Consider the following 5262-nt stretch of genomic DNA (forward strand, 5'->3'; position numbering starts at 1 on the left):
GAAAGCTATGAACAATCTCAATCTCTTCACCATCCATCCTGATGCTGCCAATTGGTCATATTAGATATATACCTGACATAAAATACCTGAAAGCAAGGTACACGTTGTTGTTCCTGCTTTGTGTTATCAAAGTCATTCCAATTTATAGCAACACTACATGACAGAGCTACACTGTAGCCTTTCTTAGGTTGTATTCTTTCTGGAATTAGAATATCTCACCTCAGTGGGCTCTAAGGGTTAAAACAGTTTACCTTTCAGTTTGGCAGAGCACTGTTAACCATCAGGACTATTGCTTTCAGGACTACTGAAAGAAGAAATACAGAAACAAGGATTCCTAGATTATTCGGTTTTTATTTTGTCTTGTTTTGCACTTCACATTAGGTTTAAAACCTATTTTGAATTAACATTTGCATGAAACATAAGTTGACATGGTTTAAGGGTTTTTTTCCTTTTATGACAATAACACCTTTGTCATAAATGAGGGTCTAAATATGAATAAATCTTATTATAGATTATTTATTCAATATGATTTCTATATGGCTTCTCTGATACAAATATTATGCTGTATTCATTATGAATCTCTATATTAAAACCCTGCAGGGGGGAGGAATGGGACTGCTGGCTGGGACCTGGAACCACACTCTGGGACTTTGGCTGGTTTGCTGCATCTCTTGGCCGTGCTGATGGGCACATGAAAAAGGTTTTTGGGATTGTTTCTGCTGTGTATTGCTGCTCTTGTAATCTTTGGTCTATCTGCTGAACTGAACAACGTGGTGTTGCTGTGATGCTGCACACTGTTCCATAGTCTTGTCAAATGTCATAATGGTTACTCATTACGTACAGTGTTTAGATGAGCTTCCAGATTGACTTATGCTGGGAAGCAGGAGTGGAATCCACTTCATAAACTAGATGCCTCTGGAAAATTTGCAAACATTCTAAACTCTAAATGTACAGAAATTATTTTAGTTATAGAACAGAGTTCTGTATAGGAATGATGTTAGTCATAGAACAGAGTTCAGGTCTCCTGTGCAAAACTTACTCTCAGTCGTTTTCGACTCGATGACACAACCAAATGAAACTAGTGCTGTTACATCTGGAGGAACAATCTTCCACTTTGTACATCACTCTTTGTCAATGTGCAGTATGAAGTAACCTGGGTTGCTGTGATGCTGAAACCTTGTACCATTTGGGTATCAAATACCAGAATGGCTTCCCAATGTGCACAGTGCTTGGTGGAGCTACCAGATGTAAAACAGGTTTGGAAGCAGGAGTGGCATCCACTTCCTAAACCACATGTCTGTGGAAACTATGAACTTGGATTTGACGATAGTTATAGAAAGACATTAAGTCTTTTGTTCAGAGAGTCGCTATGAGTCACGCTTGACTCGACAAGCAATCAACACCACCACATTAAACCTAGATATTAAATAGAACAAATACTTTTACATTTTTCTTACCTTACTCTCGGTCTTAGCTATACTTTGCTGTTCTTTGTTTATTTGCATTTCTCATTTTTTCAGTTGACACATAAACTTTGTTTATCAGTTTAGATACAGATTTTGTGTCCCTTGCCAAAATGTAGATCTCTATGGTCTACACATAGATCAGCTAGGATTTTTATGAGGTCATTGACTTTAAAGATAAATCTTGATTACTTCAAGTCCTAGGTGTAATATAATTTCAATGTATTTAGCACTTTTGTTTGTCTTTATTATTAGTGTTAAGAATTGAAGATGAAGAGATTGAGATTGTTAAAAGCTTCAGTTTACTAGGCTCTAAAATCAATGCTCTTGTTACCAGCAGCCAGGAAACCAAAAGATGAATTGTATTGGGAAAACCTGCTGTGAGTGACCTCTCCAGAGTCCTGAGGATAATGATGCCAGACTAGAGCCTAAGGTGCTCCTCATATAGACCATGGTCTCCATAATTGCTTGCTATGCATCAGAAACCTGGAGAAAGATAAGCTAAGGATGATAGAAGAATTTATGCATTTGAATTGTTGTGCTGGTGAAGAGTACAAAATATACCATGGACTGCTAGCAGAACAAACAGGTTCATCTTGGAAAGGGTGAAATCAGGCTGCTCTTTGGAGGCAAGGATTCTATCTCACATACTTTGGGCATGCTGTAAGTAGGGACCAGTCCTTGGATAGGGATCTTGTGCTTGGGATGGTGGAGGGACAGCACAAGAGAAGACTCTGGATGAGATGGACTGATTCAATGACTAGGGTAGTAGGTGTAGGTGTGTGGGAGACAATGAGGTTGGCTCAAGATAGAACAGGGTTCAGAGGGTACACAGGGTCTATGAATGACAAGTGACTCTACAACATATAGCAACAAAAACATCAGTGACTCTAAGAACAACGATTCTGAACCTTGCCCTATCCTGCACCTTCCTCACAATTTCTGACATGCTTGAGTCTATTCTTGTAGTCATGTGACAATCCAATAGTCCAATTTACTGAGGGTTTTCCTACCTTTCTCTGACTCTCCATTTTTCACAGCATCATGTCTTTTCAAAGCATCGACATTTCTGATAACATATCCAAAATATGCGAGATGAAGTTTCAACATCTTTGCCACTAACGAGCATTCTGTTTCACTTCCAAGAAAGACTTGATTATTATTTTATTAGTCCACGGGACAGTGAGTACTTTTCACAAACACCACATTCAAGGGTATTACTTGACACAGTGTTAAGGAATTGTACTGTCACCCCAAAGGCACGCATATGGTTCAATTCTTCAAGCTGTTCTACAGGAGGAAAATGGTCACTCTTCTCTCATAATTAACTGCCTCTGAGAGCCCACGGGGAGGGTCAGCGATGAGTCAGTCACAATTCAAAGGTACACAACAATAATTCCTTGTCAGTCTTCTTTACTCACTGTCCAACTTTCAGAGGCATAGGAAGCAAATGTAAGTATCATGGCTTGTATCAGTGCTTCTCGGTTTTTAAACTGACAATGTTGCTAATTAAAACTTTGTTCTCTGAGATCATATTTCCCCAAAGAAATGTTGTTGCTGTTATGTGCTGTCAAGTTTCTTATGATTCATAGAGGACCTATGTGCAATAGCTCTGAATTTTGATCTATCTTGAGCCAATCTAACAATTTCTGATACACTTACCCCCATTACCCCAGCCACTGAATCATCCATCTCATCAAGTGTCTTGCTCTCTTGCACTGTTCCCCCACCCTTTGAAGCATACTGCCTTTTCTCCAAGGACTGATTCCTTCTTGTAGCACGTCCAAAGTATGTCAGATAAAGCTTCAGAAGCCTTGCCTATAAGGAGCAGCCTGGTTTCAGCCTTCCTATGTCAAACATGTTTGCTTGGCTAGCAGCCATGGTATATTCAATACTCTTCACCATCACAACTCAAAGGCATCAATTCTCCTTCTCCCAACCTTAGTCATTTTCTGACTTTCATAGCATGTAATTGTGAAGATCATGGCCTGGATCAGGCACACCTTAGTTTCCAGACTGACTTCATTGCTTTACAGTATTCTGGAGATGTCTAAGATAGCTGGTTTTCCCCATGCAATTAAGCTTTTTATTTTCTTGCTGCTGGTACAGAGAGTGTTGATGGTGTAGCCAAACAAACTGAAGCTGTTAAAAATCTCAATGTCTTCACCATCTATCATGATGTTGCTAATTTCCCACGGAAATACGTCTTTTAATTTCTTGATTGTCATTTTCATGGGTGCTAATTGAGAAAAATAAGCTGTCAGGGACCTCTCCAGAGTACTGAAAAGCAATGATGTCAGTCTAGAGAGTAAAGTGAACCTGATACAGGCCATGATTTTCACAATTACTTGCAATGCATCAGAAAGAAGGACAATTACTAAGTATGACAGAAGAAGAATCAATCCCTTCAAGTTGCGGTGCTGGAGAAGAGTCTTGAACATACCATGGGCTTCCAAGAAAAAAAAAAAAGGACTGTCTTGGTGAGGGTGAAAGCAAGTTTCTCTTGGGAGGCTAGGATTTTGAAGCTCTATCTCACATACTTTGGGCATGTGGCCAGGAGGGACGGGTCCTTGAAGAAGGACATCATGCTCAGAAGGGTGGAGGGACAGCACAGGAGAGGAAACCCTTAGATGAGATGGATTGATACAGTGATTGGGACAATGGGTTTTAGTGTATCAGAATTAGTGAAACTTGCTCAGGACAGGTCAGGGTTCAGAGCTGCTGTACATAGGGTCACTAAGGGTTCCAGGCAACTCGACAACACATAACAACAATAGTTGTGAATCCAAATAAAATTAAATTACTTACAACTTCAGCCTCTTCTTCATCTATCATGGTGTCGCCTATAGGTTCAGTAGTGAGGATTTTTATGTTACCGATGTTGTGATCAAATTTATAATCAAGGCTGTAGAGTTTGATCTTTTGCAATAACCTTGCTTTTTTGGCAAGCAAGAATCAGAGACCGCTTGAGAAGAAAAATCATTCTTTTGCAATATTAATATTTATGGTAACAAAATCACTTCATTATTTATTAGAATCTATTTTATTATATGTCAAAAATGTTACTCTTATTCTTTTAGAATACTTCCTAAGGGTAGCTTTTTTTCTGTGCACTACTTAGAGGAAATAGAGAAGAAAAAGAGAGATTAACCAATGTGAGTAACAAGCTAGTTACTGTTTAGTTAATTCTGACTTGTACTGATTCCATGAGTTTCAGAGGTGAACTGTTTTCTTTAGGCTTTCCAGGAACTGGGATTTTTAAGAAAGAAATCATCAGGCCCTTCTTCTGAAGAATTACTGCCACACTTAAAGCAACAATCTTTTAGTTTGCAGCTGCACATTTAAACCATAGATACTCCCAGGAGGTCCATTTTGAGTAATAATAAAACATAATAACTCTTTAAAATTATATGAAAACAAAATATGCTTAACTTTCTAAAGATAATTTTTACCTTTGTTATGTATATGTTTAGTAATATTTAATTAGATTTTTATTACTCTGAAAGCACGTATTTGAAATTTTCTCCACATAACATGATGGAAGAAATATATCTCAATTGTTGTAAGGTGCCTGCAAGTTGAGTACGACCCATAATGACTCTATGAAAAACATATCTGAACCCTATCTTCTCCTGTGCCGTCCTAACCCCTTCTGATACACTATAGACCATTGTAGCAGTTGTGTCAATCCACGTTGAGGGTCTTCCTTTCCTTTACCGACTCCCCCCCTTCCCATTATCATGTTCATTTCCAAGGAATAGTCCCTTCAAGCAACATGTCCGAAGTATGTGAGGTGAAG

At 38.7% G+C, this 5262-nt stretch overlaps 1 protein-coding gene across 2 annotated transcripts in view; it reads right to left on the reverse strand.

The window, feature by feature from the left end:
* Nucleotides 1-5262, reverse strand: part of SPOCK3 (sparc/osteonectin, cwcv and kazal-like domains proteoglycan (testican) 3) — a 699451-nt gene that overhangs the window by 83060 nt on the left and 611129 nt on the right. The window lies entirely within an intron of this gene.

This window comes from Elephantulus edwardii, unplaced genomic scaffold (assembly GCF_000299155.1).
Source record: "Elephantulus edwardii isolate Elephantulus edwardi_28Jun2011 unplaced genomic scaffold, EleEdw1.0 scaffold00188, whole genome shotgun sequence".
NCBI lineage: Eukaryota > Metazoa > Chordata > Mammalia > Macroscelidea > Macroscelididae > Elephantulus > Elephantulus edwardii.